Raw genomic sequence first — 24,653 nt, forward strand, 5'->3', positions numbered from 1 at the left:
AAGCCATGTAGGTATTAATACACAGAGACCCTCCAGTGCAAAAGCAACTCTCTGCTCAATCACCCTACGGTAAAGCCTGTCAGTCAGCAAGCCCCACCTACTCACATAAAATTGAATTTCAGTACCTTATTCAAATATTGCCTTACATTTGAGGAAAATCTTCAACATGAAAGACTGAGACCAAAATAATAAACAGAAAAAAAAGTACTAATATGAGAGTGTTATGAGCGGGAAAAGAAATGCAAGGAGCTAAAGAAAACACACACACACACACACACACACACACACACACACACACGTACCTCAGGGAGGTGCAAGAATATATTGCTTCCCTGCTTTGGAAACAGAAACAGTCAAAAAATAGGAAGCTCTTAGAAATAAAAAAAAAATGATTGCTAAAATTAAAAATTCAAAGTTTGAAAAAAATTTCAAAGTTTGAAAATAAGATGAAGAAACACTATAGAAGAAAAAACAAAAAGGCAATGAGAAGAAAATTCAAGAAAAAATATAAGGAAATTAGAAATCCAGTAGAATATTTAAAAAATGAAACATGTAGAAATTCTGGAAGAAAAGAGAAAAAGTAGAAACGGTCAAATTATTACAAAGTAATATGTCAAATTGCCTAGGACTGAATAACATGAATTTCCATGTTGAAATGGTTCATGGAATGCCTGACACAGTGAATAAAATATAGTATGACAAAATTTCAGATACTAGGGATACAGAGATCATAAAAATCAGAATGAAATTAGGTTTCTTAGGAAAACCACCAGAATCCAGGGCACAAAGGATATGTTACAACATTTTCCCATTTGGAAATTTTTGAAGATCTTTGATTATAGCCATATGCATGTCAAAGATTTATTGAACTAAATCCAAACTAACAAAGCAAATAAATTATGAAGATGTTTTTGGCATCAGGAAGGAGTTCCTTGGGGTATCTGGCACACTGGCACACTGAAGTGTGCAGATATCAGCCTCTAGCAGAGTCTAGGGGAGATCAAAAGAAGAGATTCTTAAACCTAAAGAGACAGGAGTTGCCACTGCTCCTTGATTCTAAGGAGGTAAGAGATAGTGGTGAGCCTGGCTCGCACTGCAGTGTGAGCCAGCAGGACAAGGCTGCCTTCATTGAAGTCTGACATCTCTGCTGCTCGTGAGGACCAGAGCAGACCCCCTGCTTTATCAAGCAGGGTGCACATTTGTAACTGGTGAATGTGGTGACCAAACACACGAACTCTCTCAGCTTGACTTGGAAACTACTGAGATTAAGAAACTTTCAAATCCCCGAAAACATTTTTAAAGAAAGAAAAATCAATTCCCTTGAACAAAGTTAAAGGTGAATTTCTGTCACTTTTGAAAATTGTCTGACCCTTCTTGTTGCAAAAATAATGTAACTCTGAGAGTCGCCTTTACTGACAGGAAACCAGCAACGTGTACTACGTCCCGAGGGAGTAAACGTAAGGGGAGGGTCGTCTGGCAGCCTCATTAGGCAAAGCTCCCTGAGACTCGGTCCTCAGGGCTCTTTGAGTGGATGGTAATACATAGCCACTTCTCTATCCCATGAGCCCGAAAATTCATCCCCGAGTTATCAAAGGACAGAGCCGGGTAAAGAGCAAGGCTGAGCACAGCTCCCTGTTGGTTCATTTTCTAAGCTTTGTTGACTTCCATAAAGCCACCACCTCTGCCATCAGTCCCTCCAGCACATCCTAATGACGACTCAAGGCGTCCTCTCTGAGATGGGGCCAGAGCATCTGACTCTTTCAGAGTGTTTGGGGAAAAGAAGGACAGGAAAATTGAAGCAACAGCCTCTGTCGTTGACTGACATTCCAGAACAGAAGGGCATCTCACCAGGGAGAGAAGATGGCAGTGCAGCAGGAGAGAGGGCTGTCATGTTCTGCAGCATCCAGATTTACGCAGGCACCGCGAGAAACAGCCACTGCCTCTGTCAGCGCTGAGCTGGCACTTGAACCCCAGGCAGCAGCGGGGCAGCCTCTTCTTGCAGAGAAGCTAGGAAGAGGCCGCTCTGCGTTTTCCTCTTTGTGAATCCTGGGCAGCCCTCCCTCCCCTTGCCGATTCCCGAGGCCCTGGCAGGTGCTGAGGCCAGCATTCAAGGTCTCTGAGAAACCTCAGCAAGGGAAGAGCTCGAATGATTTGGGATGACAAGTCCTTCTCCTTTGGCAGTTGGGTATTAATAATAGTAACTACTTCATGGGGTGGTTGTGAGGATTAAAGGAATTATTAATTAAATGGAAGATGATTAGAAGAACGTGTGGCTCAATGCATGTTAGTCATGGTAGTATTTGAAACATTAGCGAGAATGTAGAGACGAAATGACATTTTACCTAAGGCTGCTGGGTGACCAGACTATGTTATTTGCTTGAAGCGAGGTGTCATAGCTCTGAACAGGGACTTCTGGGCTGGAGGAAGTGGGTCCACAGAGCTCTGCACACAGAGCCCAGAGAGGTTATGAAAACCAAACCCATCAGAAATTGGATGTTGATTACAGAATCACTGGATGGAGGAGAACAAATGTTATTCATTTATGATTATTTTTGAGACTTCGATCTAAAGTCGTCTTTAGTGGTTGAGAACATGGATGAGTCGGGGGGTTAGATCGATTTTTCCTAAGGACATGCTCCCGAGAAAGCAGGGGCCCCTTTGTCCATTGTACCACACCGTGTCCTTCTGTGAGAAAAGGTTACTGAATGGAAGGCCTGCTCCTCCCGGGCTGGTGGCCGGTTTTGGTTTTGAGCCCTGCCAGTTATACAAGTGGGACACAGCCTGGTTCCTTTAAACAAAGGTGGAGCAGCGGAGTCCCAGAGGGGCGCTTGAGGAAGAGTGACTCATGGCGTCACACGTGATCATTTTGGCACTGACGATGGTGATGATACAGTGAACGGGTTATGACCTGGGCTCTGGTTCAAGTCCTTGCTTGGATATTATCCTCAGACAAGTTCCCGAAACTCTGTGCCTCAGTTTCCTTAAACATGTAAAACCTCGGTCAGTTCTGGTGCGTCCCTCGTAGAATTGTGGGGATTAAGACAGTTAAAGCCTATATGGTACTTGACCCAGAACCAAGGTACCTGCTCAATGTTAGCTCCGAAGAGAGATTTATACCAGCTTTCGAGGAAGGCAAATAAATAGTATCGTCAGAACTGGGGTTTGAACATGGGCCGCAGACTCCAGAATCCGCTCCCAGACTACACTGCACTGGAGGCAAGTGGTGTGCGAAGCGGAACAGAAGCGGAAAGGGAGGCGGGGAGAAGGCTGGAGCTCGCTCTGTGTTTCGGGCACCGCTCGACCCTTGCGGCAGAGTCCAGCGGGAGGGCGCACAGGCAGACCTTGTTTTGTCGCGCTTCACCTTATTGTGCTTGAAAATACTGCATTTTTTACAAATTGAAGGTCTGTGGCAACTCCAAATCAAGCAAGTCGATCAGTGCCATTTTTTCCAGTGACGTGCTCATTTCATGTCTGTGTGTCACATTTTGGTAATTCTCACATTTCGAACTTTTTCATTATTACTTGTTTTTGTGAACGGCGATCAGTGATCTTTAATGTTAGTATTGCAATTGTTTGGGGACGCCACAAACCTCACCCATGTAAGATGGCAAACTTAAATGTCACGTGTGTTCTGAATGCTCCGCCGATCAGTTGTTCCCCTGTCTCTCTCAAAGACTTATCGAACTAAATCCAAAGTCTCCTCGGGCCTTCCTGTGCCTTGAGACACAACAATATTGAAATTAGGCCAATTAATAATTTTACAGTGGTCTCTAAGTGGTCAAGTGAAAGAAAGAGTTGCATGTCCCTTATTTATAAACCAAAAGTTAGAAATGTTTAAGTTTCGCGAGGAAGGCATTTCAAAAGCTGAGCTAGGCTGAAAGCTAAACAGTTAGCCACGTTGTGAATACAGTAGAGAAATTCTTGAAGGGAATTAAAAGTGCAACTTGTGATCATATGAATAATAAGAAAGCACATTAGCTTCATTGCTGCTATGGAGAAAGTTTTAGTAGAAAATTTTCCTGATAGAAAATCAAACCAGCCACCACATTCCCTTAACCAAAACCTAATCCAGAGCAAGGCCCTGACTCTCTTCAATTCTTCGAAGGCCGAGAGAGGTGAAGAAGCTGCAGAAGGAAAGTTTGAAGCCAGCAGAGGTTGGCTCATGAGATTTAAGGAAAGAAGCCATCTCCAGGTTAAAGAAATGCAGGGTGAAGCAGCAAGTGCTGATGGAGAAGCTGCAGCAAGTTACCCAGAAGATCTAGGTAAGATAATTAGTGAAAGTGGCTACACTAAACAACATACTTTCAATCTAGACAAGACAGCTTTACATGGTAGAATATGTCGTCTTGGACTTTCATGGCTAGAGAAGGTAAGTTAATGCCTGACTTCAAAGATTCAAAGGACAGGCTGACTCTCCTGTTAGGGGCTAGTGCAGCTGTTGACTTTAATGTGAAGCAAGTGTTCATTTTCCATTTTGAAAATCCTAGGGCCCTTAAAAATTGTGCTAAATCTACTCCGCCTGTGCTCTATAAATGGACAACAAAGCCGAGATGACGGCACATCTGTTTACAACACGGTTTACTGAATATTTTAAGTCCACTGTTGAGACCTACGGCTCAGAAAAAGAAAAAGCAGATTTTTTCCAGAATATTACTGTCATCGACAATGCACCTGGTCACCCAGGAACTCTATAGAGATAGACAACGAGATTAATGTTTTCATGCCTGCTAACACAACGTCCATTCTGTAGTCCATGGATCAAAGAGTAATTTCAACTCACAAGTCTTATTATTGAAGAAATGTATTTCATAAGGCTATAGCTGCCACAGATAGTGATCCCTCTGATGGATCTGGGCAAAGTAAATTGAAAAACTTCTGGAAAGGATTCACCACTCTAGATGCCATTCATGGAACATTCATGATTCATAAGAAGAGGTCAAAATATCAGCATTTACAGGAGTTTGGAAGTTGATTCCAACCCTCGTGGATGACTCTGAGAGGTTCAAGACTTCAGTGGAGGAAGTAACTGCAGATGTGGTGGAAATAGCAAGAGAACTAGAATCAGAAGCGGAGATGTGACTGAATTGCTGCTGTCTCGCGATAAAACTTCAGCCAATGCTGTTTCTTACGGATGAGCAAAGAAAGTGGTTTCTCGAGAGGGAACCTACTGGTGAAGATGCCGTGAAGATTGTTGAAATAACAAAGGATTTGTAATGTTACATAAACTTAGTTACTAAAGCGGCGTGGCAGGGTTTGAGAGGATTGACTCCAATTTTGAAAGAAGTTCTGTTATGTGTAAAATGCTATCAAATTGCATCTTATGCTACAGAGAAATTGTTCATAGAAGGACTGGTCAGTGTGGCAAACTTCAGTGTGGTTTTATTTTAGGAAATTGCCCCAGCCACCTCAGCCTTCAGCAACCAGCACTCCGGTCAACCAGCAGCCACTAACATTGAGGCAAGGCCCTCCAGCAGCCAGGGATATTATGATTCAGTTCAGGAAGGCTCAGATGATGATCAGCATTTGTTGTTGTTTTTGTTGTTTTTTAGCAATAAAGGATTTTTAAATTTAAGTCTGTACATTGTTTAGATGTAATGCTTTTGCACACTTAGTAGACTACATTATAGTGTAAACAATTTTTATATGTACTAGAAAACCAAACAATTCATGTGACTCGCTTTATTGTGGTTTAGAACCCAACCTGCAGTGTCTTTGAGGTATGCCTGTAAATTAAATTCTGAACTTGGCACTGGGGTTGAATGTAACACTAAGTATGCTGCCAAGTCTCTCAGACTTCTGGACTGGTCCCCTGAATTGCCAGCCTCCTGCTCAGTCCATGTGGTAGCCCAATGGAGAAGCCAAGTTGAAACTGACTGAGGAGTGTTGGGAATTAGAAAGCAAGAACTGGACCCTGACCTTTCTGATGCCCCAGGCAGTCACTCAGCACATGAGAGCCAAGGACCGTTTGGCAAAAGTCTTCTTTTGTCAAGAACGGATGGGAGGAGCCCCTCTGGAAAATGATTGCAGCTGTGGAATAGATGGGGAACCAAGAGTCAGTAACAACAGTTGCTGCAGAACAGGGGGTTTCTGAGGTTTCTCATTTGCAGTTAATCATTTTACATCCTAGGAAGAGGATTAGATCCAGAAACTCCTGACACACGACTCTGGAGACTGGTGCCTTTCCCACAGAGGCACATGCTCCTCCCCTGCTGTCACTCAGCATTCATTCACTCATTCATTCACCCAGTACTGCTACATGCCGAGTGAAGTTCTAGGCGCTGAGGATACAGGTAGTGTTGTGTTTTATTTTGTTTTTTAAATTTAATGTAGACAAAGCTCATGGATTTGCATTCCAATGGAGAAGGCAGACAACAAACAAGCAAAGAAATATATAATAAAATGCTGGGATAAGGTGTGAAGACAAAATGAGCAGGGTGAGAAAAAGAAAATGTTTGGAGATATTTATTATAAACTGGGCCGGCAGGGAAGGACTTTCCGATGGATGACTTTTGATTAGAAAATCATGGGAATGAGCAAGCAGTTATCTGGGGAGAGAGAATTCCAGGCAGAGGGAAAGGCAAGTTCAAAAGCCCTGAGGCAGGTACATGAGGGGTGTGGTCAGGGCAGAGAGGAGAGTGTAGGAGATAAGCCCAGACAGACAGCAGGAAACAGCATGTAGGATTTAGACGACAGGGAAGCTTGACTTGTATTCTGAGATGAAAACTCTCACTTCTCATTTGTATTTTAATAAGGTCATTTCATTCAAGATGAAGGCCAAAATTTTTGGTTCCCAAAGGAACAGTGCTAAAAAGGAGAAAAGAAGGAGAAGGGTGCCTTGCAGAGACGGCGCGTTTACATTCCTTCAAATTTTAAATAAACATAATTCCCACACAATAGGAGTCTGCTTTTAGAGCACCGAAAGATAGCTGTCCATCAGCCCCTCTCTGCCGCAGAGATGGAAAAGGTGGAGGAATTGTGACATAGGGAATTCAAAATAAGCAGGGGTCATTTGACTAACGTGTGAGGAAACCATTTAGAAACAGGGACTCTAAAAGTTCATTTGTGTCCATGCCTGGGCACTGGAAAAAAGGAGACAGGAGCCCGATGGGTGGCCTGGGAAAGCCACTTCAGCAGAGCAGGTCCTCGAATAACGCTGTTTTGTTCAACATCGTTTTGTTGTTATGTTGATGAGAAAAAAAAAAAAAAAAATTCCTGTCGAATAACGCTGTTTTGTTCAACATCCTTTTGTTATAATGTCGATGAGGAAAAAAAAAAAAATTCCTGGTCAGAGCCACTGCCAGTGTGGAGTCTGCACGTGAGAACCTCCGAGGATGTTGTGCCGAGGCCTTCTGAGGAGAGCTCGGGAGGGAGGCAAGAGAAGCAGGGGAGGAAGTGCAGCTCAGTCCAGGTGGCAGACTCGGGTGCCGCGGCTGCACGGACAAAGCCCAGTGAGAGAAGCACGTCAAGTGGGAGTGACGGGAGCTTCCGCCTGTGAACTGGAGAATTTATGCCTGTTTCAAAACCGGCTGCCGTCACTCAGCCCTGTGCTGTTGCCACACAGGTACGGAGGGCCGGTGTTGTCAGGCCTTCTGACTTTTTTAGAAGCCCAGGATATGCATTTTAATGGAAAATTCCCTGATTTTTATTCATTGAGGCTCAGTAGACTAAATCTAATTCTATCGGCTAATAGCGGCTGAGCTTACTCAGTCACCAACTCCTGAAAAGGGCCCGTGGCAAGTCACTTCTTCTCTCTGTTGCTCTGTTTGTGTATTCTCTTCATGAGTTATCATTAGGGACCGTGTAATTTCTGAAATCCATTAGAATAATGTTGCGCCTGGGAGACCTGAGCCAAAGGCTCCGAGAATGCGTTACTGATTTCAGTGGGAGATGGATCGGGGCAGCTGGCAACCTGCAGCTTTCCGGTGGGGTCTTGATTTTCTGATGGTGAATCCAGGGTTTGGATGACACACTACTTAACTGCTCCTTGGGATCTGAAAAGGTGGCTACTGTAAAGCTTTGTAGTTTTGGCGATGTACAGCTGAGTTCAGAGTTGGGGTGTGGAGTGTCATTTTCCTAGGGAGACACAGGACCTTGGTGGTGAGCAGTAGCGTGGGTGGGAGGGCTCCGAACCCCCAGGCGATGTGCCCTGGGGATGTGCCTCCGAACTGAATGATCTTCAAGGTGTTATCTAAAGGTCACTTGCACTTAAATTACTTGGGGTGCATTTTTTAAAATGCAGAATCCCAGGTTCGATTGCAAATCTACTAAATAAAAATACAGGGACTAAAGCCATGAAAAAGCACCTTGAACAGATGCCCTTGATCATTTCGGTGTCTATTAAAACTGCAGCGCTGTAGCATTTCTATGGGATGGTGTTAGGTGGTAGCTGATGGTTCTCTGTTTCTCCTGAAGAGAAAGTAAAGAAGTGCACCTGTTTTGCTGCGAAAAGAGTTAGCATGTGTAGAAAGCGACGGTAGGAACGAGATGCTTGAATGACGGTATCATGCCAGGAAGAGAGCACCTCCGAATCAGGCCAGCTGTATGTGGTGTGCGGCAAGATAGTCCAGGCGGGGAAAATGGTCTGATTCGTAGTGTTTTCCTATTTCTGTAGTGCAGATACTTCTACCATGGCCAGTTTCTTCCCACCAATATGTTATCACTGAATGCAAAATTGGGAAGGGACGTGAAGAATTGGCTCTTTGGAGCTTGTGCCAGCTGGCTCCAGCTCACCACAGACAGCCCCTCACAAAGCAGTCCCAGAGGGAAATGTAAGCGCAGGGAACAATAGTTATGCTACATAAATGAATAATATATATTTTAACCAAGTAGAAATTTGTACCAAATCCCAGTATAGTGCTCCAGATAGCCAGGTTGGACCAGGTCGGAAGGCTCCTTGACCTAAATGAAGTCAGTTTATGGACTTGGGCTTCTCAAAATGTCAATATGAATCCCCTATGGATCTTGTTAAAATGCAGGTTCTGGCTCAGTAGGCTCTGGGGCATGGTAGCCAGAGATTCTGTTTCTAACAGTCTCCTAGGTGAGGCTATTGATGCCATTCCATGGACCAGGCTTTGAGAACCTCAGACTAGCATCAAAGCAAGTTGAGTCACTTTTCCCCTTTCCCTCGAACACCAGCTAAAGCCTCAAAACCTACAATTCCAAGAGGCTGAAAAGCTGGACCCTCACTAGCACTAGAGGAAAGCACATGGAGAGCTCCAAACATGAGAAAAATGTTCCTGGTGTTTGGCCAGCCAGTTCCACGGTTTTCTTCCTCAGGAATGGAGCGACTGGAATGAGAGGAACGATTTCTTTTGCCTAGAGTCCAAAATCAAAGGGCAATTCCCTGCCTGTGTGGGTGACGGAAAATGGGCACCATTAACAAAAGCTGACTCAGAAACCTGCTTTACTAGATATGATGACAGACACGGTAAATGGATTGCCCATCGCAGACACGATAAATCGATTGCCCATAAAGGCCAAATGGGACTTGGGAGGACCAGGGACATTCGTGTACATTAGGGGTTCTGCCTCATGTCCCGCTTTTAGATGTCCCACCTTAAGGTTCCTAAAACATTGCACTGACTCTCGAGGACAAGAAAACCAACCTGTTCGTGAAACAATAAATCTCTCCTCCCATTGTCTGAACAGCAGCAGCGATTTTGAATGTTTGGGTGGTGTTAAGCATTGTGCTTTATGTTTCATCTGCTTTTTCTCTAAATCGCACACCGATCGTGCAGAGTGGGTAGAATTGTCCCATTCTCAAGTGAGAAACCAAGGCTTAATGCGATGATATAACATACCAGTGTCAAGGTGCAAGTAAGTGGTAGAGTCAGAATTCAAAGAGTCAGAATTCAAGTCTGTTTCTGTATTTGCTGTGTATGTTTCGTTTTGCTTCTAATCTGTAAAATTTTGAGAATAAGGATTCTGCTTTCTCTCTTTTCTTTATGTCTTCATGGAGTACCCAGGTAGGGATATGTGTGTGCATGAGTTCATACACACAGAAAGTCTACATGTGGTGCTAGCTTCTTGGGGGGCCCTTGGAGATTAGTAACTGTGCAAGTGAAAATAAAAATTTTTTAAATTCACATTAGATATTTATGTGTTCCTACAAGTCATCGATGTCTTGCAAACAATTCCAATGTCATTTTATAATTGTTGCAACTGATAGAATTTACTAATTATATACAATAAGTATGTATGCTATGATATGAGAACACTACTCAGGAAAAACCAGCAAACCCAACAGCAGAATGAGTTGGATGAGTTTCGTACATTGTAATGGGCACAGGACGAAAGGACATTTAAACGTCTCACAAGGGCCTTGACCTAGTGGGTGAATCTGAGTTGAGCCAGTTATGAGACGCCCTTCTCGGATCCATACCTTTCTTTAGACTCCAGACCTGTGGGTTCCGCTCAGGCGAGGCCGGGATGACATCCTGTGGCCCAAGGGGAAGTCTTTTTGGCTCTCTAGAGACCTCAAACTCAAGTGTCACTCAGGAAAGGGAGTCAGATTTCCCATGCTTTCAAGGGAGAGTCTCAGCTCCACAGACACCAGCAGTCTTCCTGACCACCTCTCACCTGCCCCTTTAAGAACACAGCACAGGTGTTAGAAGTTGTGGGCTGCAGCTCCCCAAGGAAGGGTGAAAGGCACATGCTCTCGGAAATGGCAGACGCTCTGCCAACCTCTAACTTTTGTAAGTGTGTCGGACACTGTTGATGTTGGCCCAATTACTGTTCTCTTCCTGCTTGGCAAATGACGGTGGCTAAAAGGCCATATACCCACTTGCCTAGTGTCCCTTATGGCCGTGGGATCTATTTCTGCCAAGTTAGATTTATGAAGACTGTTAAGGGGTTCTGAGTAAAATTGTCTTTCCTGATGAAAAGGGAGGCTACCGCAAGAGAAGTCCCAGTTCCCCTCCATCTTGCTTGTGACCGTGGAGGTGTAAACGAGTGATGTCTAGAACTGCAGCAGCCACCAGACGACCATGAGACAATAAGCCTGAAGTCCAGAAGCCAACACGTCAAGGATAGAGGTGTGAAGGATGTGGAGAATCAGGGTCTTCATGTCATCATTAAGCTCCTGACCCAGCTCTGGGACCCAGACTTCCCGATTCCTCGTTCTGGGCGATCACTGAGATAGAGTTTTTGTTTAAGCCATTGTTAAGTGTTCTGTTACTCGCCTTAGAAAAAATCCTAACCGATACACAAGTTAAGTAATCTCTCTGAGTCTAAAGTTTCTTATCTAAAAAGCAAGGCCAACACCACCTAAGAGAGTTGGGGATAATTAAATAATCTGATCCGTGTAGGTCACGTGACATAACGTTACCTCAGAGTAGCTATTCTGTATATTTTAGCTAAAAGTGAAAAAAATTGGGAGTGTGAAGCACTGCTTTTAGTTAAATGTGAATATTGCCAAAGCTCTTTGTTGAACTTTCTAATGTATTATCTTACATTATTACTTTATAAATATCATGTGTGTATAAAGATATATTTATGATTTTTACATGTAACCTACACACACACACACACACACACACACACACACACACATTTTTTTTCCTCCTCACATTTTCAGTGCTTTGTTAGGGAGCCAGTGATTTCCTCCTTTCTCTGGAGAGGGAGGTTTATCAGAGCAGCGTTTAAAGGCTCAGAAAACAGTCTGTTTACTTACGGTTAAGAACTCTTTACGTCTGTCTAGGCTGGTTTAAGCCTCATCATATCAGATTTTCCTGGTAACGTTTTCCAGCTTTTTATGTGCTTCAGTAGCCCACAGGCTTTAACAGGACCTTGGACAGGATGCTCACTGATCTGATATGACAATGTTGTGAAACCCACTTTCCTCCCAGATCTGGGAGACGCGCTTGGCTGGCGAGGCTGTCTCTCCTTTGTTTCCCTTCTCTTTGTCCCTTCAGAAGTGGCTGTCCTCACAGACTCTTGGGCGGTTGTTGAAATCAGCTTTATTTTTCTGCTTCTTAGGATGCAATCAACTTGTCTCTGAAAACCGTCTCTCATTGTCAGTCCAACAATGGCTTCTGCAACCTCCTCTCTGTCTTGTAAGAGGAATTGAAAAGGCACTGACTGGCCTCTTCCCATTACAAAGGGGCAGAAAGCAGCGAGGCTTTGCTCCTGCAGGGTCTGAGCTAAGCACTCAGGTGTTTTCCTTCCTTCTCAAGAAGGAATACGAAAAGGCTCTTCCTCACTCGGAAATTGTCCAGGGGGGTAGAATTGGCAACTTGAATCTCCGTTTTTATAGTAGATTGCACTTCAGGATACAGAGACCCATTTCTTTGGTAAAGAGGCTGTGGCGGCTGGTCTGGCACAGGCTGGTGCTGGGTTAGGCAAGCTGCCGGGGAAGGGGGGCCTGGTACGCATACCCACGTTTGCCAGGCAGGCTGAGGTCATATGATTGCAGCATCTCACTAAGTTCAGAACCCAAATGTTACTCACAATAACGTTTTCACAAGTGGTGTGAAGTCCCGAAGGCAGAGACTCAGTACTTACTTTCCAGAACATTCTGGAATATACCTAGTCAAGCAAAGTGGTTCCTTCAAGGCTGGCAGTCAAGCATTGTTCTCATGAGTGTTTTATGATAGGATGGCCTGAATTTGAATCTTGCTTCTGTCACTTATAGGTCCCTGGAGCAAGTTACTTTACCTCAGTTTTCTCATTTGTAAAAAGAGGGTTTTAATAAATCTCACCTCATATTAGTATCCGTAAGGATTAGGTAAGGTATCGTATACAAACGCATGGCACAGAAGCCAATAAATGTTGTGTATTATGTTTGTAAATTCTTCATACTCTCCTTGTGAGTCACTTATTCATTAAATAAATATTTATCGAGCGCCTGTTATGTGCCAGGAACTATTCTTACACCGGGACATAGTCCCTTCGTGCTGGTGTTCAGAGTGCTCCATCGCCTTTACAGGTGTGTGGCGTGGGGCCCCATCACCGGTCAGCTTTCCGTCTCCCCCCAGCAGCTCCCTGCAGAAAGCACTGCTGGCTGAGGAAGGTGGTCCGCTCCCTCCTGTCTCATTCCGCTTTTGCTCTTGGTCGCCAAACCTGGTCGGTGGGAGCACGTCACACCCTGCTGCGTGTCCTTGGAGCACAGGTCTTGCTAGATTTTTACCTAACAGACTTCACATCAACAAGCGCTATGCTCGGCCAAGGTCTTGCTTTGATTTGCTAGATGCGTTTGGATCCCCCTTATGGCGAAATGCCTCGAATTTGCCTGGTGGCTTCTGAGCAAGTGTGTAACCACTAGAGACAAGGACAACTGATGAAAGGAAGCGCAGAGGCTGTCGGGGGTGGGGGGCAGGAACTGTGAAGGAAGACGACGTCAGCTCTGTCTTATGTTCTTTCTCCTTTTTGTGACCTTGCTTGTTCAAAAAGTTCTTTGCAGCGCTACAGAAGGAGAGAATAAAATAAAGGGTTCTACGTTCCCATCTGTGTGAGAGACAGGGGGGAAAAAACCAAACACACAAGAAAGCGAGCAGAATGCCATTCTGATGCTCTAGGGAGCCCCGGTTCTTTAGTGGCGCTGGTCATCCCCCCACGGGGCAGGGAATTTAGTGGTGACGGCCGCAGGGTTACTTAGCGTTTACCAAGTGCCCGCACCACCCAGGCCCAAGCTAGTAAATATTATCCTGGATAAATATTACCACGGTTAATTTCGTTTTTAAGGGAAAGGGTTCAGCTGATTGCAGGGGAGAGTTTAAGGTCTGAAGAGTGTAAATCTTTCAAAGGCGTCGAGATTTTAATATCACACGCGTCTGTCTACGTTGCACTCGTGTTTTCGACTCCTTTCGTCAGCGTGCCGGCGAAGAATGGGGACTCTGGAGTCTGGCTGGGATTTGAACACAGTTCTGTGACTTTCTAGCTGAGCAGCCTGGGGCAAGTGATTTAACCTCTCTGGGCTTCCGTTTTCTGGTCTGTGAAGTAGGAGCAATATTTCCTATTTCATGAAGGTATGCGGATTAAATGACTTACATGGCGAACAGGACCTGGTATGCACAATTCTATTATTTTTGTTGATTCTCTATGATTTCTTCTTCAAAGAAAAATATATTCTTTGCTTTCAGTACTTGCCTCTTTCTAAGAGTGTACTTAAGGTTTCTGATCTGTAAAAAGGAAATAATAATAATCGTTTCATGATTGTTTTAATAATTTCGTGACTTGATGTATGTGATATATTACCCTACATACTGTCTTCTGTCCATAGTGGGCCCCCAATAAATTAGTTTGAAGTTCTCTTGATAGCATAGTATAGAAGTTTATTCTAAGATTTTTGATTTATCTTTAATTTTATAGGAGCCAAATAAAATGCATTCATACACACACACACACACACGCGCGCGCGCGCATACGCATACATATATATATTTATTCATTAATATGTAATTGTTTTGACCTTAAAAGTATTATTTTGTACATCAATAATAAAAAAAAGACATAACTGCTTAAGGCAGCGTACGAAGTAAAAAGATCACTTTCTAATCAGTGAGAACTTAGGAACTGAAATGGATTTCGATTCAAGCAAGCTCAACCACTATTGACTGGATATCTGTGATGGTCGTAGCATCGTGTTGGCAGGAGTGGGGGGCGGGGTGAGGAATTGATCCTGATCCCAGGGTGCTTTCCATCTCCCTAGGCAGACAAAGCACACACGTGACATCAGGACATGAGGGCAGAAGGCAGGGTGGGATGGAGCCGTAAGTCCCGAAGTTGAGAGATGGTGGAAATCCGTGTGGAAAGATGCCAGGGGCAGCAGCGGAGTTTCAGATGAGCCCTGAAGGGTTTAACTAGACCAAAGGAAGAGAGGACAGGGCATACAGGTTGAAGAAGAGGCTTTGCTAATGCTAATGCTGGCTTTGCCAGTTTATGAGACTGACAGGCAAGAAGTAGAGCATTCTGAAGGGTGGCCATGGTAGGTACCTGGTATGTCTCAGGGATGTTAGCATTTGGAATAACAAAGGGCCAGAAATTGGAGACCGAGAGGACAAAGGGGATAGAATGAAACAGATAGGATCTTAAAAAGGCCCTGTGTAGGGTGAGGAGTTTGCTGGCAGAGAAAATGGCAATGAGTCTAACTGAGTTTTTGCAGTTCCACCATGAGTGTGAGGACATGTTAGCGCTGCTTTGCTGAGGGCAGTTGGAGAAAGAACTGGCTTGTGGAGGGGGAGGAATAAATGATGATGAATTTATTTTTCAATCTTTATTTTGGACTGAACTCCAGGAAAAGATAATGACATCTGACATTTCTACATCCCTTCCCCTCTCTGTGGGGGCACAGTACTAAACCCTTATTTCATCCTTCTACATGATCGAGTTGTTTGTTATGTAAGGCATTAGTAGATTTTAAGTATTTAGTTCTTGTAAATATAAAATTTTCTGGTTTCAGAGCTGTTTAAAAAATAAAATCCACATGAGAACATACTATTTGTCCCTTTTTCAGAGGGGAAAACCAAGTCATAAGCAAGTAGGAAAACTTGCCCAAGGGAACCCCTGGTACGCAGCAGAGCTGGGATGCAGGTGGTTTGTGTCTAAGGTCCACGCACTTGCCCACTCTTCAGGACTCAGCTATGGGAGAGGGTGAGAATTCTCTAAAAGCTGAAAGAGAAGATCCTTCTCTACCCACTCCCATCCTCCTCCCCCACAAACACAGAGAGTGCTGTAAAAAAGTAAATAACCCAACACTTGTACAGAAATCCTTCAATGGTCCAGGAAAAAATAGAGGCTAGCAGCTTCAAGAAATGCCTCAAACTCTCCGACCTCACTAGGCCGCAGACTGCATTGTTACAGCCTTGCACGGAGGGGCAAAAACCAGTAACGTGGAATGCACCAGGATGAGTGTCATAGGAAACAAACTTGCAACTACTTAATTCAAGTTCAGTTGCTACAACTCTGTTTTATACTTTAGTTATTTCTCACCTGGACTATTGTTGCTCTCTTGGCAAGCCCTTTCAGTTCATCTGTCATGCTTTTACTGTCTATTCAGAACACAGAAACACATTTATTTTTTCTCCACCAGCTGTAATTCTCAAACCACCCTTTACTCAGGCAATTATACCAGTTTTTCTGTTTCATCAGAGAATTCAATTTAAAATTTTAGTGCCAGTGGTTTAAATACTTACTTCATACATAACTTCAAGTTCGCATGGTTTTAATTCACATTTATGTTTCTGTTCACACTTTGCATTCTTTAATTGATTTATTTGTTAGCTACGCCATCTGTAGATCCTAAGCACTCAGGTTTCACAAATGAGTTTTCTTCCCCCTCCCAAAGCTGTTTTGAAAACTATTTCCCTCACCTTATTGCAATTAAAGCTGTGCTACATTCTCATCTTCCGGAGTTGAACATTTTTATAGCATTGCCTTATTGTATCTTTTCCCCAAGTTAGATTGTTACAGTTCTGGGCATACACAGCAATAACTTTTTAACTACAGAGAAAATTTTTGTGTGTGTGGTTATCTCATGGGAAGGAGACCTCTAACTTGAGCTCTGTGATCTGCTCTATAGGCACCAAGAAATCTAAGTTTCAGAGGAATAAAAGCAGTCCATCGGTTCTTTAGGTTGGTTGGTGAACACCCAGTTTGTGAGTCCCCGACTAGCCTAGAGTTTGTGTTTGTGAACAGCTCTCCTTTAACTTATATTCTGTAACCTTTGAGTGAAGAGTCTTTTCTATATTGGTATACCCCGCTCCTAGCCTGGTGCCTAGAGGCTGTAGGTGATCAATAAGCGGCTGTTAGATGAGTGAATTATAAATTTAGTTTAGTTATTTATCAGTTTATCAGTCTACAAGATGTGGCCATGTTTACCGTGGAAGAGACAACAAAGAAATGTTCTTTTCCTTTTGACTTCACTCAACCTCTGTAGTGTCTCAGAAGTATTATTATGACCTCTCAAAATGGAAGATTATGCAACAGACTTCTTCTTTCCTTTTGTCTGTAAACGTTACTGACTGTGTGGCATTTTCTCTTCAATTTTTCCCTTAGTGGTATGATTGTAGATGACAAGAGTGAGGGTCCTTTGACTCTGACACCCAATAGTGTTACGTGTCCTTAAAAAATACATTTGTTTATAGTTGGGTTTTAGAATTTTGTCCTATCAAAGTTCTTTGCTCCAAATATTTAACTATTAGTGGAAAAAAATCAATCCTTTAAGATTTTTTTCCATGCTTATAAATCTATCTAGAGCAATAGTTTTTACCTAGGCTATACATTGTGATCACCTGGAGAAGTGATCACTACAAAACACATTGATACCTGGGCAAGCCAAGGAGAAAGGTCGCAGAAGAAACCAAACTTGATGGTGTTTTGCATGGACATGTAGCCTCCAGAACTTTCACAGATAAATAAGAATGCATCAATCCACTGTAAAACCATTGCTGCCAGATTTACCTATCAAAACCTGTGTTTCTGTTACCTGCCCATTTGACTGATGCCCTAAAACCCAAAGAAGATTGGTCTTTTAAGACTGAATCTTAACATTCAAAAATGGTGTCCAGCTCCCGCCATTGATTTACCACTCTATATTTGTATAAGACTAGCGCATCAGCAGTTTCAGAAATACTCAAATTAATTCTGAAATGTCACTTCAATTTCAGAAAGCATTTACAACATTGAAGGAGAAATATTTTTAAAAACCTGGTTTACCTAGAATTCTCTTAGGCCAAGGGAACGCACTTTAAATCCTTAGGATTTTAAAAGGAAGGGTTAGGCATCACAACATATGTTTGGGGCTGTGCTAAATTAGCTTAAAACAGACCAATAAACCTACTGAAAACAACTGGGAAAATCAAATGAAATATATATTAAAAATCTGTTTGAAGACATTGAGGAGTTACCAAGGCAACCAAAATTTGTGGGGTCAGTATCTCAGCATAATACCTGAGCCTGACATTCTGTGTTACATTTATCCGTGAGCCATTTGCTAATCTGAATACTGTCAGGAAAAGGCAGAGATGCTGAGGTGACATGTTCACAGTCTTACAAATGTTAGTAAATTAAAGTGAGCTTCAGGTCCTCATAAGGTAGAAGGAAACTGATAAACACCCAGGCTTATTTTTTAAACATGTATTATCATTTATTGAAAATGTTTATTAATATGAATCATAAACTAGAGAACCCAAAACTAGACCTCCAAATATTTGGGAACTTAGTAGGATTTCAGAGTAGTCAAGAAAAAAAGGATTGATTATTCTCTACATGGTATTATAACAGCTGGCTTTGCCACTTAGATTTAAAAAGAAGCTGGATTTCTACCTCACTCCTCACCCCCAAATAAACTGCAGGTGAATTGAAGATCTGAACCTAAAGGGAGTAAAACTGTATACATTCTAGAATAAAATACGAATGCTTCTTTTTAGTATCTTGGTAGTGCATAGAACCTACAAGTCTAAAAGTAAAAGATAGATATATTTGACTATGTAAAAATGATTGTGTGGTAAAAATGCCATAAGAGTCGAAAACCCCGTTTTGAATCTCCGAGAGGACAAATCTGCAGTGCAAGTTGAAACAGAAATACACCAGCTTTCACAGAGAATGAGTCTCAGTTTTGAATAAGCTCAGCTTCCACTGATTATTTTGAGGTGCTGTTCGCTACCTTCAACAGCAGTCAAGAATCAGAGGACCCGAGAAGAATTTCCCAATTCTTATGAAGATTTGGAGGCAAAAATCAGAGTTTACGTGTGGACGAGTGAGAGGTTTATGATAAACAACCCATGCTTCTGTTGGCACTCATAAAAATCAGCAGACAGGTTGAGCCTGAAGTAGAACACCTCTCATCAAAACTCGTAATTCATGACTCGTAAAAAGATATCCAAACGGGAAAATGGTACATTCTCAATTGGTTAAAGTAATTTGTGAGATATAAAAGCAGGTTCTCTCTGGGAAAAACAAACAAACAAACAAGCAAACAAAAAAACCCAGTTCTCTCTCGGGGGGGGGAAAAAAAAAACCAAACCCTATAGTACTTTCTACCAGTGTCTGAATTTTTTTTTCTTCCAGAAGAAAATATGCTCCCACTTACATACCTGGTATAGGTGAAGCGCTCATATTGTAAATCTTTGGAAAACTGGGCAAAATATAGAAGGAAATGTACTTAGGTGTTGCATACCTAAGAGCAGGAATATTCACAAGGTGAGCCCCATATTAGATTGACCTCTCCAGTGCGACAGTTCCCCGACTGTGGCACGGCAAGTTGGGGTCCAAGCAGGGCACAGTGTTCTCAGTGAACTGAGGGAGCAGAGGACAGTTTTCTGGGGACAGGAAGCAACTGGCATCTGTGGAACTTTGACGTTGGAAAAAGAAATGATGCAGGTGGGGAACCAGAGGTCCTTTCTGCGTCCCCGAACGACAGCCTGGCTGCTGAGGCCCAGGCAGATCCTCCCTGATGCTTGTCAGAGAATGGCTGATTGAGAGAAAAATGGGGTACCAGCGCTTGAGCAATTCTGGAGGAAGATGGAGATCTGACCCCAGCAGACATGGGAGCCCACATTAGTACTTCGTTGATACTCAAGGTCTCCAGTTCAGACACAAGAAAGGCCTTACCTTTGGGTAAGAAACATGACATGGAGTGAATTCTGTAGTAGCTCTTACCCCAATAAAATTTAAAATTATGCCTTGAAAAGAATTTTAAAGGAAACAGGTTAGATGTAGGGCTTTACCAAGATGTAACTGGGGAAATATTAGGGTTTCTACACATTCGCAACATCATACATCCAAGGCTACAAAAGCTCAGAATGAATAGCCTGTAACAGAATTGAACTCTGATGTAAAAAACAAACCATATCTTGGCTGTCGTGGATGGTATTGCAGTGAGAGTGGGTTGCAGATGTCTCTTTGAGAGAGAGATTTCATTTTCTTTGGATGTATACACAGCGGTGGGTTTGCTGGATCATATGGGAGGTAGTTCTATTTTTGGTTTCTTGAGGAATCTCTATGCTGTTTTCCATAATGTAAGTGTCCACAAATGGATGAATGGATAAAGAAAATCTAGTACACACACACACACACACACACACACACACACACCTAAAATTTAATATTATTCAGCCATAAAAAAGAAAGAAATCCGGTCATTTGAAACAACGTGGATGAAGCTGGAGGGCATTAGGCTAAGTGAAATAAGCCAGACAGAGAAAGATAAATAAGTGTATAATATCACTTATATGTGGAATCTAAAAGATAAAGTCAAATTCATAGAAACAGAGTGTATAATGGTGTTTGCCAGGGAAAAAGGAGAGAGGTTGGTAAAAGATCATACACTTTGTTATAACATGAATAAATTCTGAGGATGTAATGTATAGCATGATGACTATAATGCTGTATTGAATTTTTAGAATTCGCCAAAAGATTAGATCTTAAGTGTTCTCACCAAAAATAAAAATATGTTTAACGGTAAAAAATAAACAACCACTCCCCTCCTCCCCCCGCCAAAAAACCCAAAACATATTGATGTCTAGATCTCACCCCAGAATTCTGATTTAGTTGATCTGGGGTGTGACTTCAGCATAGGGAAGTTTAACATTTCCCCAGTCAATTCTAATGTGTAGCCAAGTTTGATAACTGCTGATAATAGAATGTTATTTTTAACCCATTTCCCATTTGCCTGAAGAATACTCGCCAGCAGTGCTTGCAGGTGCAGTGCTTACCCCGAGATAACTCGCGGGTTAGTCCTAACCTTACCCCCAAAGTTTGCCATAAAATATCTCGCTTCTATTATTATTTTTGCATCGCTCTAAATATATCGATAGTCTTTGGAAACAAATGACATTCTATTTATAGCATTCCATTTTTAGTAGTGGTATTTCCATTCACAAAATATAATTTTCAAATCTGAAAATGTCAAATCCTAGAAAACGTATTGAAAACCAGTCAGATTTCCTTCATCCTCAAAGAGTGTGTTTATGTAAAATTAAATTAACGCTGGCAGTGAGCTGCACTTTTTTTTCTCAATGGGAAATAGGTTGAATACTCAAAAGGCTAGAACTCTAAATATGGCATAATACGTTGTATTTTATATCAATCCTGCTATATTTGAACATTTTTCATATTAAAATGCTCATGACTATCACTAAATTGCATAGAACATTATTTTTTCATTTCAGTGACAAATCACCTGGAAAACTTGTTAAATATGCACATTTTTAGACCCCACCTCAGAGATTCCGATTTAGTACATTTGTGGTAAATCCAAAAATCTGCATTTTAAAAGGGCTCCCGAGTGATTTTTTAAAAAGGTTAAAACAGGTTTAGGTAGTTCTTACGAGAATCACACCACTTGGTGATCTTGTGATCCAGTGTCATAGAATAAGACCTCAAAGTACAGAGAAAATAAGGTTTACGCTCTCTTTGTAAATTTTCTAGCAGTTCTTGGAATGCAAATTGCACATGGACAACCGTAAGAGTTTCTTGGAAAAAGTATGCATCAGTGCATCCCTACATCTACTGGTGTAAATGCGTTCATGCACAGTGTCACCCCTATGTAAAAATGCGAACTTAAACAGTATTAAATCTATTAACTCTAATTCTTTAAGTTTAAAAAGTATGAAAGAATTCAAGACTGCTACCATGTTAAAAGATGTATATACTTCTAGAATACCTTTCAATTTGGCCTTTAAAAACTCAGTCCTTGATCCATAATGTTTTAAAGGAATAGAAAAAAATGTAGGGCATCCAGTTGTGTTGGACAGATTTAAGAACACTCAGGATTACAAACTCTTTGAGCTTTAGGACAAGCACACATTTTATTTTAAGGTTGAAAGACTCCTCTGTCTAGCTTAAACTTCCTTGGGAATTTAAGAAAATGAATTACTCAAACTGGAGCTACATCAAAATGTCAAGTTAACGCATTTTGGCTTGTAATGGCGCCAAGGGATATAATGTCTAAACGATCAGGGCCTTAGGTTTCCAAATCATTTTAAAGATAATGTCATTACTAGGATGCTGGTGCTTTCATTCTTTTTTCCCTCAGCTCTTTCCTATCCATGCTTTAACTCAGGCAGACCAAGACCTGACATGGTCGCATTGCAGTTCATTGAAACAGCTACAAGGACAAACAGAAAAACCCAACAGCTGCAAAGAAAAAATGTCGATACAGAAGTCCACAAATTCAGAAAAATTAAAATTAACAGTTTTCTCCTAATAGTCAGTGATGCCTCTGGTTTTCTGTAAACTTTCCTTGGGCTTTTGAGAGTTGAATAACTCGCATCTGAGAGTGTTATAACCAAGAACATTGGTGGACTGGTTGCCACTGTTAATGTTTTTCTTGCAAATGTTTCTGGTTGGTGCCCTTTCTTCTAATAATGTTTGTTTCCTGGTCTGGAGCTTTTCCATGCCTCCCACACCCAGTTGCTGGCCACAGAGATGGGCTGGTACTGTAGATTTACGTCAGGCTAATCATAGTACCCATTTACACAACAGTTGGTCCAAAGGTTGGTTACGAGACTTGGGCTGTGTTAAGCAGGGTCCATTTGAGTTCTCAGTGTAGAGTAGGAGAAGCAGCCCAGCGTCTGGGGCCAGTGGAAGGCCATCTTTCCCACAGTTTAGAGAAAATAGGAGCAGAGGGAGAATGGAGCAGAGGGAGAGAAGCAGAAATTAGGGATGGGCATAGAGAATCCTGGGGCATGAAATCTTGGTTCTAATTCCTGCAGCCTTGGCTCCTGCAGCTTTTCTTTGATGCTGTGAGCTCTTCTCTAACATCCTTTCTTGCTCCAAGAACTAACAAATCCCCCTTTTGGCTTAAGCCATCTTGAATTGGGTTTCTAACATTCGTAACTAAAATTCTAACATAGATTGTAAAATCAGCTAATCCCACCTATCATTTTAGACAAGAAAACTGAGATTAACTTGCCCAAGGCCACCCATCATGATTGAATTTTCTTTGCTCTTCAATCTATTGGCATGCTCTCTGTCAAGAAAAAGCTGAAGCTTTGAGTTAGTGGTGTCCATGTGTTTAATAACCCTGAACACATAATTGGCCCCAGGTAGACTTGAGTGACTCAGTAAACCAGTGTCGGTTCTAAGCGCTGAGAACCACTCTCCCAGAATTTGGGGCTACAGCTCTCTAGCTGAATGTAGCTGCATTGATTATTGCTTTACAGTAGAGATACTCTCTCTAGACTGAAGGCCCAAAGATGCAATTTCGACATTCCCTCCAAGAGTTTAGTTTGTGGCACCTGGAATGATCTAAGGAGTTGAGTGTGACAATTAAAACAACATATTACTCAGCCATTAAAAAAAAGAAACGCTACCATTTGCAATGACATGAATGGACCTAGAGGTTATTATGCTGAGTGAAATAAGTCAAAGATAAATATCATATGATTTCTCTTAAATGTGGAATCTAAGGAACAAAAAGAACAAACTAATCAAAAGCAGACTCACAAATATAGAGGACAGTCTGGTGAAGGCCAGAGGGGAGAGGGTTTGGGAGTTGGGAGAATGGGGTGAAGGGTTAAAGAAGAATTAGTAGTTGATAGATGGTCACAGGGATGGGGAGCACGGCATAGGGAATGAAGTCAGCATTAATGTACTGGCTAGGTGAAGAGCCTGAGGGGAGAAAGAGCAATTAGGGGGATCGTTTTACAAACTATATGCATGTCTTATCAATGTACTGTATTCTTGAAACTAATAATAAAATTAAATTTAAATAAAAATTTAAAAGGAAAAGAAAAAAAAATTTAGATTAAAACATTTTTCATAACTGCTTTAGATGTTGTCAGTACCCACTCCGTAATAGTAACCAGCAACCTACCGTGCATAGTAGTGAACACCTGTTATAATCTTGCCTGTCCAGTTGGTGATAGGCTGAAAAACTTTAATACCCTCAGATATTGCAGAACACTGGGGTTATTGGTCCTAATTCTTCTCACTGCCATAGCTTCATGTAGCTTTTTCTGTCTTGTAACTGCAGTGCTACCACTGTGGCAGTCGACTCCTCCGTCTGACGAATACTGGGCTTGCTCAGGAGAGCTTGCTCTGATGGAGGCACAGTTAGAGAGCCCAAAGATGCCGGCATAATTTGGCTTGTCTTCTTGTGATTCTGCCTGTTGTCATAGGTGGGACTCTGTGTAACTTAAAATGAAGTTTTGCCTATTTTTTTGAATAGGCATGTGCTATAAAATTCCAAAGGTACCAAATGGTATACAACTATCCATATCCCCTCCCCAGAGGAAGCCATTTCTTGTGTGACACTGGTTTTCTGTGTAACCTGCCAGGGAAACTTTATCCATATACAAGAACAGTCAAGTAGCAGCCTCTCTTAAGAGAGCCAGAACCCAGGCCAGACAGGTTAGGGCTTCTGGTTCACGCTGGAAAAGTCCTTCCTGAGAAGAATCTGACTCCCTTACTTGAGGATACTTTGTTTACTATCTGAGAGACCAGCTCCTGCAGACTTGTAGAGAGGACTGCTGACCAGCTACAAGTCTGTGAAAGCACTTGTTATACAGAGCTATCTCCTTCAAAACTCTTAGAAAATATGCTGTTTCCGAAATGGATGAGATTAGGGTGTATCTGGAAAGTCAGAGAGGGGATTGTTTCTTGGCCTAAAGCAGGTAGCAGATAAGCACACCGTCATGATTTCAGTTTGTGCCACCCTCAAATGATTTGTTTCCCTGCTTTTAGAGACAGATCCTTCCAATTAAGACCAAACA

General features: G+C 42.2%; 1 pseudogene; it reads left to right on the plus strand.

Moving 5' to 3' along the window:
* The window catches only part of LOC107195989, an 88,582-nt pseudogene extending 66,438 nt beyond the window's left edge, over window positions 1-22,144 (plus strand).
* The last annotated feature ends 2,509 nt before the right edge of the window (window positions 22,145-24,653 follow it).

This window comes from Pteropus alecto, unplaced genomic scaffold (assembly GCF_000325575.1).
Source record: "Pteropus alecto unplaced genomic scaffold, ASM32557v1 scaffold164, whole genome shotgun sequence".
Taxonomy (NCBI): Eukaryota; Metazoa; Chordata; class Mammalia; order Chiroptera; family Pteropodidae; genus Pteropus; species Pteropus alecto.